Source organism: Podarcis melisellensis (genome assembly GCF_964234715.1).
Source record: "Podarcis melisellensis genome assembly, chromosome: 9".
Taxonomy (NCBI): Eukaryota; Metazoa; Chordata; class Lepidosauria; order Squamata; family Lacertidae; genus Podarcis; species Podarcis melisellensis.
The window spans coordinates 34,666,192-34,680,139 of record NC_138541.1 but is presented as its reverse complement, the minus strand read 5'-3'; the positions used below and the strand labels follow the sequence as shown (position 1 = coordinate 34,680,139).

The 13,948-nt window shown below is 44.8% G+C and overlaps 1 protein-coding gene and 1 long non-coding RNA gene across 2 annotated transcripts in view; one reads left to right on the top strand and one right to left on the bottom strand.

The window, feature by feature from the left end:
* Nucleotides 1-8,821: 8,821 nt before the first annotated feature.
* LOC309378267 lies at nucleotides 8,822-11,477 on the bottom strand. The gene is made up of 2 exons (XR_014171974.1): nucleotides 10,322-11,477; nucleotides 8,822-10,151 (listed from the first exon to the last, which is right to left on the bottom strand). It is a non-coding gene; the product is annotated as an uncharacterized lncRNA (long non-coding RNA).
* A 218-nt stretch (nucleotides 11,478-11,695) lies between these two features.
* Nucleotides 11,696-13,948, top strand: part of ELF2 (E74 like ETS transcription factor 2) — a 40,932-nt gene continuing 38,679 nt past the window's right edge. Inside the window, exon 1 of the mRNA XM_081926073.1 lies at nucleotides 11,696-11,849. The gene's annotated coding sequence lies outside the window, so the exon portion shown is untranslated. The remainder of the gene's footprint in view (nucleotides 11,850-13,948) is intronic.

The window sequence follows — 13,948 nt, the reverse complement described above, 5'->3', positions numbered from 1 at the left end:
TGTACACACGTGCTCCAACTGTCCCATACCAACCCTTCCTTCTCTAATTATTGATATGCCATTTTTGAACTTCACAGTTCCCAAATCAATTCTCACAATTAAAAAATCCACAAGACAACCCTCCAAAGTAGGGACCTTCCTTGCTTAACAAATGAGGTATCTCCAGTTGCTACATGCCTCACTTTTGAAGGTGGGGGCACCCAGAGAAGAGGCTCTTCTGCAGATCTTAACTGAATAGATACTGAAACCTGTAGATTAAGAGTTACGTTGGAAATATTGACCTGAGAATTTGTGTCTGTGTGTGTATTTGCAGGGGGACTTGTTTATAATAAAATCCAACATGGTTTATAGGAGTTTTAAAGATGAAGTCAAGAACCTGTGGCTCTCTATTAAGAATGTAAGAGCCTGTTGGATCTATCTAGTCCAGCATCCTCTTCTCAAAGTAGTCAACCAGATGCCCATGGGAAATCCACAAGCAGAGTGCAACGGCACTGTCCAGATTATGTTGGACTGTGGTGATATTTAGACATACTGGCTGGGGCTGATGGAAGTTGGAATCCCTCAACATCTTGAAGGTAATGGGTTCTCAGGATCCAGCTCCTCAGGCCTCACTGATGCGATCCAAAGGAAAGCAGAGCAATAGGTTCGGAACCAGCTTGACTGCAGGAGTTGCCTGAAGGAGGCATACAAGGCGTCATCCAACCATGTTAGGGACTCCACTTTGGCTTCCTGTAGGGTTTACTCCTTAGCCTTTTTCTTCTCCTGAAGATGTCCCACAAGGCAGCAGGTTTTGGATCAGAGCTTTCCTTCTCTTAGATGGGCTACCTTCCCAAGTTGATGAGCCCCATCTGCCCTTCACTTCCCTCACAGCACATGCAGAAACCCTACTTGACCATTGGACCTCCTATTGGTCTCATCCGCTCAATCTGCTGGAACCTGTCTTTGCATGCATAGGAAGTTCCTAACTCACTGAGTGTTTGAGATCCATTGGCTACTCTCACCTGGTTTAACTGGCCAGTCGAAGCCATTTCTTGGGGTGTGGCTACTGTCACATGCTGATAGCTTTTAGGAGCCACAGGTGAGAGCTGAGTGCAGGGTAGGGACCAAAGCTGGAGAAACCACCCCAGAAGGAGCATGACATGTCCCTCACCAGAGGTACTACCCCTCCCCTAAAACCCCATACACCCCTACCTGTGAGTAAGCTTAATTTAATTCAGTCACACTTCTAAGTAGACATGGAGGGCTCTGTTGGTGCTGATCTTGAATAACTTTAGACATTGTATGCCACTAGTCACAGCTTTCCGCCCCTGGCAACATATGGAAATATTATTCCCTTGAATATGACTTTATTAAAATAATGTAAACTATGCAGAAAGTTCAAATTTGAAAATAGTCTTTTAAATACAAGCAAGACCCTAAATGTCATACTTGACAATGGCAATGCAACAGCTTGTGTGCTTATATGTTAAAATTACTGTGCGTTACTCAGTACCACTGATTTAACATGCACAATTTAAGAGATGAATTAAATTGCAGTGGACTCCAGCTTTTGATCATGCTGGTCCACAGCTCCAGGCAAATTCCAAGTTGTGTTATGCTAGCCATCTGCTATTCTTTTAGCTCCATAGTTTTTAGAAAGAAGTATCTTCAGAAGTATTTGAATGTGACATTCTGCATTAGAGCGAACAATGTCTTGATGGCTGGGTTAGCTAATAGAATAGTTCATTAAATGAAAGATGAAGTTCATAGAGAACTAAACAAGTCTCATTCACAGAGATTACTTTGTTTTCTTAACACAGTTCAAGAGACTTAGGCAGTGTAAATAGTTCATTGTACATGTTTCTGGGGAACAAGTTCTTCCTCACGTAAATGCAACAACCTATTTCTAACATAAGCATAAAAAATAAATATTTATTATTCCCATGCTGTTCTTCATAAGAATTTTCAATGACCTGTCCCCCCAAATACCCTTTTCATGCTGGTGGGAGGCAAGTCTGGGTAAGCCACCCAGTGCATGGGAATAACTATGGACTTGGAAATTACTTTTGAGCAAACTTTTACAATAGTATGCTGTAACTGAGTCAGAATGAAAGACATATAACCAAGTTAGTTGCTGGAACATATCTGAGAGTGACTGGGGTGGTGTGAAAAGAGGACTCTTTCCTTCAGACGTTGTTTTGTTGTAGTCTGGCCACTGCATCTAAAACCCTGTTGCAGGGTTGCTCTGCTGAAAAAGTCTGATTTCTCTTGCCATTCACTGACCCTCTTCCAACAGTTGCTTGTCTCTCTACCTCCCATTTCATGCTTCAACTGGTCCATGATCCAGACTGATTTGACAGGTCATGAGCCATGGCGCAACTGGAATCTTTAGAACTTGCAAGAAGGCTCACAGCCCTCTCGTTTTTACATATTTTTGCTCTATCCCATTATATGAGCAGGGGAGACACTATACAGTCCTACATATTATGTTTATAATGCAATGCAATACTAATAATACTTTAATCAAAAGGAAGTCCCACTTAACGCAATGTGGCTTACTCCCCAGTAAGTGTACTTGAGATGCAGCCTGGTTAGGCTCCACCACCCATTATTTGCCTCGGCATTTGAGCCCAATGTCAGTGTTGGAATGAGACAATAAGAGAAAGCAGAGGAGGTAGCATAAGAAGAGAAAGACAGTACAAAGAATTAATTTTTTTATGAAGAAAGTAAAGGATGTGTACACACTCCCATTTATTCCATCCAGTGTGCTCCTACTGCTAGTTTTGTAAGTGGTATGCACCCATTAGCCACAATCCACATCTATCCTCTTGTTTCTTATGGAATACTGTGTTTGGATGCCATTTTCCCCAAAACAGCTTTGATCCCAATTGAGATAAGGAACAACCTTGCTGCATTTCAGTACAGTAATATGTACACAAACTGGTTCTACTTCTCAGCCATGGCATTTGTCCTATCATTCTACCCAGATCCTTGTTGCTGTGTGTCCAAGCCCCTATTCAGTGACTGCATTTTAATAAAAATAAACAAACAAACAAAAAAAAAGGTGAGAGAGCATCCCTGTGTTCTATATCTTGCCTAGTTTGGCCTTGAGTAAGCAGTGATTGATTGGCTGTAACAGGCTTGAAAAATGGATGCTTGTTCCACCATACTACTCTGGATCCAGGGAGAAGAGGAACACAATATGGGCATTTTCCTGTCTTCACTCCCACTATTGATTGGGCTTAACATGGGCCTGAAAGACTGGAAAGGACCACCACAAATAGTCATTTGGAATTCCTACAAAGGACTGCAAATAAGCAGGGAGGGGCCTATGGGCTGATGCTGAACATGCCTCCATTATGACCTCACAACAGTATAGTGGTACCTCAGGTTAAGTACTTAATTCGTTCTGGATCCGTTCTTAACCTGAAACTGTACTTAACCTGAAGCACCACTTTAGCTAATGGGGCCTCCTGCTGCCACCGGAGCACAATTTCTGTTCTCATCCTGAAGCAAAGTTCTTAACCTGAGGTAATATTTCTAGGTTAGCAGAGTCTGTAACCTGAAGCATATGTGACCTGAGGTACCACTGTAATTACAAATATTTCTTGTGAATAGGATGGCACATTATAATTTACTGGGAAATTATCTTTTCCTCCCTGATACAACTACATGCCTTGTTCCAATATAAGACAGTAAAAGCAGATCTCTCAATAGAGGCAAGATTATTCTGACCAAGTGTTTTCTTGAATGCAGAAAAGATCTCTGCAGTAAGTCCTATTGGCTTTAACATAATTGATTTTTAAGTAAAGGTGCTGAGAATGACAGTTTTTGCTCTGGTTACCTATAGCAGAGCCATTTATCAAAACATAGCTAGGCTTTAAAAGGAATATATAATGTTCAGTCTACAAGGAATACACTCTTGGAAAGATTACAGTACCTCCCTTAGGGCACATTCATGGCAATTTACTATTTCCTTTTGCTTTCAAATGTAATATCCTGTAGATAACCTGTTACTAACTCAGAACAGAATAATGTGATCATACTGCAGCTAGCCCACTGTCGTCTTTATCAGTGTTTTGCTGACATATCTCATTTTCCTGGTTCTTTATTAGTTTGACAGTGCATGTTGGCCAACACACTTAATGTTATTCCGATGTTGTGTTCGCATCTGTCATGTCATGATTTTTGGAGATGGTCTGAAAGAATTTGTGCTTCAGATCCCTGTTTTGTACAACCCAGTAGTGCATCTGGGATCTTTAAAATGCTATTCATGAATATGAAGGGTGGTTTCCTGATGGACTGGAGGTGCCTCTATGCCTTGGATCTGTGTGGTTGTATCACAAAGCAAAGGTACTGTGATTTCCATGAATAACAGCTTTAAGTAGGCAGTAGAATTTTGTATCCTTGTAATAATCACAAAGATTCATCAGTGAACAATTTAACAATTCATATATTAAATGAAGCGTTAATTTCTTTTGGAAATCGCTGATAAAAATTCCAGTAGAGGAGTATACCGACCTTGGCACTAGTGGCAAACATGATTTGTGTAGATTATTACTTCAGTTCAGAACTACGTACTATTGTCAGTTTGCATCAAGCTGTTAACATCCATATAGTTTCACCTTTCGGACGGAGTAAGCCTTTTTTTCATTAATTGCCATTGGGATTATGGCCTTATTCAGGACCATGAACACATTGTTAAGGTTCAGAATGTGCTGAAGAGAGATATCTCAAATCTTATTCCCCCCCCAGAATCTGAACTAGCTTGAAGTAAAGCCTGTACAGTGGTACCTTGGGTTAAGTACTTAATTCGTTCTGGAGGTCTGTTCTTAACCTGAAACTGTTCTTAACCTGAAGCACCACTTTAGCTAATGGGGCCTCCTGCTGCTGCCGCGTCGCCGGAGCACGATTTCTGTTCTCATCCTGGAGCGAAATTCTTAACCAGACGTACTATTTCTGGGTTAGCGGAGTCTGTAACCTGAAGCGTATGTAACCCGAGGTACCACTGTACAGTCATACCTTGGGTTGAATATGCTTCGAGTTGATTGCGTTCGAGTTGCGCTCTGTGGCAACCCAGAAGTAATGGAGCGCGTTACTTCCGGGTTTCGCCGCTTGCACATACGCTCAAAATGACGTTACAGACGTGCCATCGCTAGTTACATTTGCTTCTAGATGCGAAAGGGGCTCCGGAACGGATCCCGTTCGTATCTAGAGGTACCACTGTATTGGCATTAAGAAGGTAGTTTTCTACTAAAGAAACACTCTTTTAAAAACATACATACACAACTAAAGGAGCGAGATCACTTCAAATTAGGTTGATATATTTACCCAACAGATTGGATTCCACACCTCTGCAAATTCACTCTCCGCTCACTGGTTGAACGGTTATACTTGGGAAGGGGAAACTTACACAAGGCCTAAGAGAAGAAAGGGCTGTGAAGAGCATGGGGAGGCAGGAACATACAGACCAGGGAGTGAAGAGGACAGGAAGAGAGGAAACCAGGCTGTGTGATCTGTAACACATCCTCAAAGAATTGTGGGCACTACAGTGGATTCACAGACTTACAATTCCCAGCAATTCATAGCAAACCATGGTACCCAGAATTCTTTGAGGGAAAGAATGTGCTTCAAATGTACTTCAATGGTATGCTGTGAGTGTGAAGGTGCAGTCTAGGAACTGAAGGGCTTTATGGTGTTGATGCTGTAGAGCACTCAAAAGAGTCAAAATTTCCATTTCTGGTTTCTAGTTATATGTTTTTTTATACCTCTTTCCCCCTATAACACAGCATACACATTTCTTCCTACTTGCTTTATTTATTCCCTTAGTTTTCTGTCTCACTCACTTTTCTTCTGTATGGGACCTAAGGTGACATTCATGTGGTTCCCAGGAAATCTCCCATCCAAACACCGATTAGATCCAGACCTGCTTCATTTCAGCAAGGTAGTAGCCTCAGATGCCTTCAGAGTTCAACCTTGGGACCCAGTACAGACGTTTCTGAAGCATTCTGTTGCAATGTTTTAGACGATTGACCAAGTGCACTATTTTTTAATAATTTATATACCGCTTATGTGTCAAAATGGCTTCTTCAGCGGTTAACAACTGTAAAATTATTACATAATTAAAACACAAATCCACTGGGCATTAAAACATATAATAAAACAATAAATAAAAAACATACCTTTAAAATAAAAGCAGAAGCTTACCTCAGGGGAATGCTTACTTAAACAGGAGTAACTTCAGAAGCTGGAAGAATGGCAACCATGATGGGGCTTTTCCTATTTCAGCAGGGGGGACATTCCAAACCAGTAAAGGAGCATATACAGCTGCCTTATACTGAATCAGCTCAGCCAGGATTCTCTTCCAGTCTTTTCTGGGAGTGCCAAGGATTGAAACAGAGACCTTCTGCATGCAGGCAGATATTCTACCACTGAGCTACATCCCTTGCCACCAGAAAAAAAGCCTCGCAAACCAATAATCTGAACTGGATTCTGTTAGCTGATCATTGTGCCTTTTATCTAGAGTTTTGTATGTAAGTAGCAGAAACTAAAAATTGGCTTGGTGACTAACTGGCAGCCAGTTGCTTTGAGTGTAGTGACATGTGTCAAACAGAAGAGGGCACTAAGTCAAAATCTGTAAGGTTGCTGGAAGCTCTTGAACTAAAACAAACAAACATACAACTAGCAACAGATCTAACATTAAAGAACAACATATACGGGATCACTTAATGTACTTTTCTTTCAATGGAAAATAGTGGCTTTATTAAATATATTTTAAAGGAAGCACAGTTCTTCCGAACAGTGAACTGGAATGATGTGCAGCGTAACTGGTTGGTCATAATTTTGTTCTGTTTTATTGGGCAAGAGTCCAAACGGGGGCAACTTTACCTTCAAAAACCCATTTACAATTCAGATAATAATCCAACACCTGGATAATAAGTGTTCTGATGTCCCCCCAGGCACAAATCACCACAGTTGTAAACTTTTCCACTCAAGTGTTCGAAACTCCCATTGTTCTTTGCACATTTTGCGACAAGGAATTTCATTAGCGCGAGCAGTTTCTGAGCTCTGGGTGCAGTAATGCGCCTAAGATTTCAAATTAAAACTGCAGCGTGGAAGGAAAGAAGGATCTTTTTCTGCCTCCCCACTTCCAGCTACTCTCTGAAGACTGGAGAAGAGGCCCTCTTAAGAATATTAGGGGGGAAGGCAGGGGAAAGACTAGACCATGTGAAAAATGAACATAATATTTTAGCTGAAGTTCATTCATTTTCAGCTTTGTATTCTTTCTATTAAAAAAATCATGCCTAGACATTCTGTTGTTGCGCCATAACCTAGGTTTAAGGTGCCATTTAGCTCCTAGCTTTCATATCTCAGTTTCTAATGCTGTTTCCACTTGTCATAGATATAAAAAGTGTTTGTTTAACGAGATTAAACCTCATATGCCTTGTGAAGTGTTGAATTCCTATAGTTTACAAATAAGGAAAAATCTTTGTAGAACTGTTATGATGAACAGCTCATTATTCCTTGGTGCTTAGATCATTTTGTTCATAGAAAAGTTCTGCATATTTAAAACAAACCCATAACCCACATCACAACATGTATTGTTTGTGGAAGTCCATATCCAGATATCTCCTTGTACTCCAGCTCCCATCTGCCCTAGTCAGCATGACCAATAGTTAGCGATGATGGGAATTAGAGTCCACGATAATCTGGACAGCCACAGATTCCCCATCCCTATCCTAACATACATACCCCATGAAACACAGCTCAGCTCTTCCTTGTTCAGTTTTCTTTTCCTTTTACCTTAAACAAATAAGGCTAAAAACTAACAAAAGGTTGCATGTTCCCAATTAAATGAAAGGCACTTTATATAGCAGCATCACATAACTATGCAGCTCTTTCCCTGCCAATTCCTCCTGAGAATTGCCAAAGTAATCTGAATTAGGAAGTTTTAGGATTACCTGTACATCAACAATGAATCTCGTACTGAAGAATGAGGGAAAACAGGGATAACATGATGAAAAGAAGTGAATCTCTCCCCCTCTGAGGATAGACTGGGAGCAAAACGGAAAAGGGTTCCTGTCTCTTTTAACAGCTGTACAGACAAGGGACTGCAGTGTAGCTTTTCGACCTTGCAAGACAAGTTGCCTTTGCCAAAATTTTCTATGAACTCTGCACAACCATTAAAGGCACAAGAGCCTTCTTTTGGAAGTGATCACCCCGGCAATAATTCCCACCAGGTTAGTAACTGATACACAGAACATCTGTAACCCTCATCTTGTCATCTGGACTCTGGCAAGCAAAGAGGTGTGTTGATGACATGACAGAGAAAGTCAGGTGCGGAAAATGTAACAAAGGGCCTTTGATTTCACGCCTGAGGCTGGGATCTAGGAAGTCTTGCATAATCAGAGTCAACCAGACTGAGAGAAGTCTACTAGATAACTACGGTATGTGATGATCAGGATGTTGTCTGTCTAAAATCAACTATATCTCCAGTTCCAGCAAATAATTCTTTTCCTGCTATAATGATAAGTACCATTGTCTGCAAATCAACCTGCTGTAAGAAGCATAGGAGAGAGGTAGTGGGGGGGAAATGACTGTCTTGAGTTTAGGTACTATTTCGGGGGGGGGGGGTGGAAACAGTAATCTCAACTGCAATGGGAACTTAATTATTTACTAAATATATATCTTATCTTTCCTCCAAGGAGTTGAAGGCAGTGTGTTATAATCATCATTATTATTTCTAGTATTTATGAACTGCTCCCCATAAAACACCTCAAAGCAATTTAATAATGAAAACATCAATAATGAAAGCGAATTAAAAACAAGTCCAACACAAATACAGACTGGGAAAGAAATCTCTACTTAAAGGTCTCGCTAGAAAAGAAAGGCCTTCAACAGGGTAACAGATATTATCAAACAGATAACAGAGATGGCAGCTGTTTGATATGTAGCAGGAATGGCATAGTTTGGCCCATTTGTTTTATCTTCACAACAATTTTGTGAGGTGCTGTAGGCTGAGAGATAGTTTTTACATAAAGTGAGGTCTCCCTGGTCCTAGTTCAACACACTATACAGCCTTTCTCATCTTTAGGTGCCCAGATGTTGTTGGACTACAACGTCCATCGTGCCTGGCTATCAGGACCAGGTAAGGGATGATGGGTCTTGTAGTCCAGCAACATCTGGGGACACAAGGTTCGGAAAGGCTGCGTCTAACAACTACATCAAACCTCCTAAGAGACTATTTAAAAACGATTTTGCACACAGAGATGACACTCAAATCTCTGAAAGGTTCCAATTCTCTGCAGATTTCCTGGTTTAAGGTCAATGTCCTTGACACCTTATCAGTTGGCCTAATCCTTAAACAAAGAGACTGATGAAATATTGTTCTGTAGATAGGATGTGGGTAGATCAGAAAGCAGATGGCAAGGGCACAGGAAGAAACTGAACTCGTAGTCAGAGCTTCAAGGTCATTGCCCTGGAACAGCACCTGAACATATAAACGCCTTTCAAGGTGCCTAGGCACTAAGCAAGGCTGCAACTTGCAGTGCGGGATCTGGGATCTGAATCTTGTAATGCGATACAATCTGGAGAGAGGGCTCCTGCCCCTTTAAGAGCTTTAAAGACAGGGCTCCTGCCCCTTTAACAGCTGTGCAGAAGAGGGGATTTCAGCAGATTTAGCTTGAGTAACAAACTTCATCAATTGAAGCTTCCTCTTCTGTATAACTATTGAACGTGCAAGAGTCCCATCCTCATTCACTTGGCCACCCAATCTCTCAGTCACAATGGGTCACTCATCATTTTTCAAACAAGCTTCTTTTTATAGATGAATAAAAATACTTTTACTGATGTGTGATCTTCTTATGTGCCACTGAGTTCAACAAGACTTATTTTCTGATACACCCCCTTACTTAGGAGTATGCCTCTTTTTTAATTCCTGAATAGGCAGGTGTAGAATTGTATGAGACAGTCCTCAGTAGGCAATGGAAATGGTTACCGCATAGGGCTGACTGCAATTCAAACCCCAATTGGGGAACTGCAGGACTTTAAAGTGTGTCAGGACATCTACAATATACAGCTCATGCCAGCTGGGACAGGCAAATCACCAGGCCTGATGCCATCAGGAGATGATAGTGGGGCTAGTTTGGGATCCAGGGCTGTCTCAGCCCTTCCTTGCCCACCCCCTCCCACAGTGGCGTAGCGTGGGTTGTCAGCACCCGGGGCAAGGCAAGTAATTTGCGCCCCCTAACCCGTGGATTTGTGCCCCCTAACCCATGGATTTGCGCCCTCTAACCCCAGATGTTGCGCCCGGTGCGGCTGGCCCCCCCTGCACCCCCCACACTACGCCACTGCCCTCCCATTTGGGGGCTTTCTGCAGGCTGATGCCAGCGAGGATTTGGCATCATTCCACAGGTGGATGGCCAACACAGTTGGGAGTAGGTCCTCTGCTTAATGGATGACTAGCATATTGACCTCAAACAGATGAAGCACTTATGATTAAAACGAAGGGAAAGTAGCAACTGTTAAATGCCTCTAGTACCTGCCCAAAGTCCAAATTCTCTACACAGCTGTGCAGCCAAAGCCTATTCATGTTTATACAGAAATGTGTTCTGCTGGGACCAATGGTGCTACTTCCAAGTAACAGCATATAACCAGAGCCTTTTTTTACCCTGAGGGTGGGTAAAGCACGGTCTTGTGGGTAACTTTCTGGGAATCAGATGCCTACTTATGGGTAGGGCCAGACAAGAGATGGTGGAGCCAACATATGTGACTCTTACATTTGAACAGTAGGTCTCACAGCCCAGCCATGTAACAGGCAGATATTTCTATACACCCATTACAACTTAAGGACACATTCCATCCAAGCAAAAGCACTCAAGGAGGGCAGGGATCAAGCTCTGAGGGCGGGCTGCTTCCTGCAGAAAGTCTCCAGAACTAGACAAATATAAAGTCCTGGAGGACTGCATCCAGACCCTAGCCCTGAGGTTTCCCATGGATTTCAGCTATGCAGTAGGATCCTAAACCTGCCCACTCAGACCTAAGTCCCATACAAGTTTAATGAGACGTATTGGTTATTGTTATTTTGTGTTCTCATTGCAGTAAACCGCCCTGGCATCTTTGGATGAAAGGCGGTATGTAATTTCAATACATAATAATCCCAAGCATGCGTGCGCTAAATCCCCCCCCCCCCCTGCAAACAAGCGGGTTCCTCAGAGCCATCTTCTCCCTTAAGGCTGCCTTGTGGGTGGGGGGCAGTTGGGCAATTTTAGACGGGGCACACAGGGGGCCACCCTAAATGGAACCTGCATTTCCTCAGGATGCAGCAAGCTAGTCAGTCAGTCAGTCAGTTTGTGCGAGACAGAGAGAAGGATGATAAAAGCCTACCAAGCCGGGCCAGTTTGCTGCTGCTGCTGCTGGGCGAAAAGAACAACAGGAGCGGCGGTCGCCGCCAGCCAGGCCACGGGGCGGGCGCGAGCTCCCCTCGCGCCCACGCCCCTTCGGCGGAGGCGCCTCAGGTGCGCGAGCATGTGCAGAAGGGGAGGCCGAGGGCCGCCCTCGCGCGCGGCTCCGGAGAGGAGGAGGGCGGGCAGCCGAGGCTGTATCTCTCGGGCGCAGATCCCTCCCTCCGTCCCTCCTCCCGCTCCTCGTGTCTCCTCCCCCGGCGTTGGGCGGCTGCTGCTGCTGCTGCTTCGAGCGAGCTGCCCTCCCTCTCCGTCTCTCCCTCCGCCTCCTCGCGAGCTGGTTTTCTCCTGGCTGTTGCTGCTGCCGCCGCCGCTGCTGCCGGCTGTTTTCCTCCCGCCGCTGTTTCGGCCTGAGAGAGGGGAGAGCGGCGGCGGCGACGTGACGTTTCCCTTTGACACATAAACAAGGTAAGGCGGGAGGGAAGCACTGGCGGGGGGGGGGGGAGGCGGCGGTAGGAAAGCGAAGGGCTGAGTCCCGGGGGTCACTCGGCTCTTCCTCGGTCCCCGACGCGCTCCTGTCCGTCGGAGGCGACGTTGCGGAGCTCTTTCGGCCCGCGGAGAAATGGCAGCGGGAGCTCCGGGGCTGAAACCCGGCCTCGGTGGCGGCTGAGGGGCACAGACCCGTCGCTTCGCCCGCCCCGCTTGAAGAGCGGATGGGCCCGTAGATGGGAAGTCGAGGGACGGAGGTCTCTCTGCCCCCCCCGCCCCATCATTAGGGTCCACCTCATCGGGAAAACCGGAGTTTTTTTGGTGGGGGGGGGAGGGGAGATAATTGGTCTCTTGTCCTCGCCCCCGTGTCTTTCCTCCTCTTCACGTTTGTGACCTGGAAGCACGAACAGCGCAAGGCGGGCAAAGGGACGCCGGGCTCAGGCTGGAAAATCCCCGAAGGGACCCCCTTCAGTTGCGTGGGGCGGGGGGAGGGGGAGACCCTGCTCTTGTCAGTGCCACCCCTCCATCGGCTTATATAAGTGTGTGTGTGTGTAAATGGAAGTCTTCCCGGGTCAGGGGAGGGAGGCTGGGCATAGACGGGCCCTGGAAAGTCCCCTCGGAGTCCTTGCGGGACCCCTCCCTTTCCTCGCCGAGCGATTGTGCAATTGTGTATGCTGCGTGCAAGTGGAGGGGAATGGCAACGGGGAAAGGAAATCCTCTGAGGGATGTGCGATTAAACCAAGGGAAAGCTGGTCTGTCAGGTTTTTGGTTTTTTTGGGTCTGTCTGGGGCTGGAGTGCAGAAACAGTGTCATCTTCTCTCCCCTCACCCCCCCCCCAAATAATCCATTTGAATATTTGCGGGATACATGAGTCGTGGTGGTGCTGGGGGGAGACATCGGAAGGAATTGCCTACAAAGCGCAAAAAGGGTATCTGAAAAACACTGTACAGTACTAGAAAGTCGTCCCCTCCCCTCCCCACCTCCCCCCACCCCCCGCCATCCGTGCTGGCTCGGCTTTGTTGATGGTTCTAGGAAGGGAGGGGATGTGTGGGGTAAGCGAGGCCATCGTCGCCGCCGCTGCCTGGAAGGGAGGCAGCTCCATCCGCGCGTCCCCTGTCAGTTGGGATGGCTCTGCTGGCCTCTCCGCCCTCCCCCGCAAGCCTTTACTTTCAGTTTCTGGTGTCGAGGTTGCCTCCCTTTCCCGGATAAGACTTGCATATGCACATCCTTGGTGGAGCGTCGGTTAAGGCTGCTTCTGTTATCAGAGCGCTTTCCTTCGTGGCTGTGAAAGATAGATTCCCCCCCCCCCCGTTAAACAAAACAAAAACAACCTTGTACCCGCGTGGCTTACAAATATTTTCCACGTCTACGAAGAACGGATGTGGAGCACTGACCTCTGCACGTGACGGTATTTTAAGGGAGGAGCTGTTGTAAATATGTCCTGACATGTTCTCTTAGCTGTTTGATAGAGGTTCTTTATTAGTCGAGTAGTTCGATGAAGCGATGGCTTGCCTTTGTTGCTGGTGGTGGTCATGGGACCTGAGAGGGAAATCTCACTTCTTCTAAACGACCTAGTACTACTGGTAACTAAAAGGAACCTGTAGTCCATAGTTTCTGGAAGGAGGTGGGAGATTTGCACCTCATATGGTTGCAACTCTTTTCAGCTGTCATTATTGTGTGGGACTTGTTTCGTGGAAGTACTTGCTCATATCCACATGTTGCTGAAGTGAATTGTAAAGGATTGAGGCGAAGAAATCATAATGAAAGTGGACCTCCTTATTGTACATTTAAATTATATTTTAAAGGATTGAAAGAATTTTTTTGAAATAGATGTAAGATGACAAGAGACTTGAATTTCAAAGTAATTATTAGTAGTTCAGCATGCAGGCTGTGCAAGAGATGTACAGTATCAGCTATAGCATATAGACATACAAATAGTGTTAAATTTCATGAGAGTTGTAATTGTGGTGTTGACAATAGAGATCAATGACATTGATCTCTATTTTAATTTTTCAAGTGCTACTGGAATATTTGGATGGAAGAAAATGCATCTGTCACTTAAAAAAAAGGATATTCTG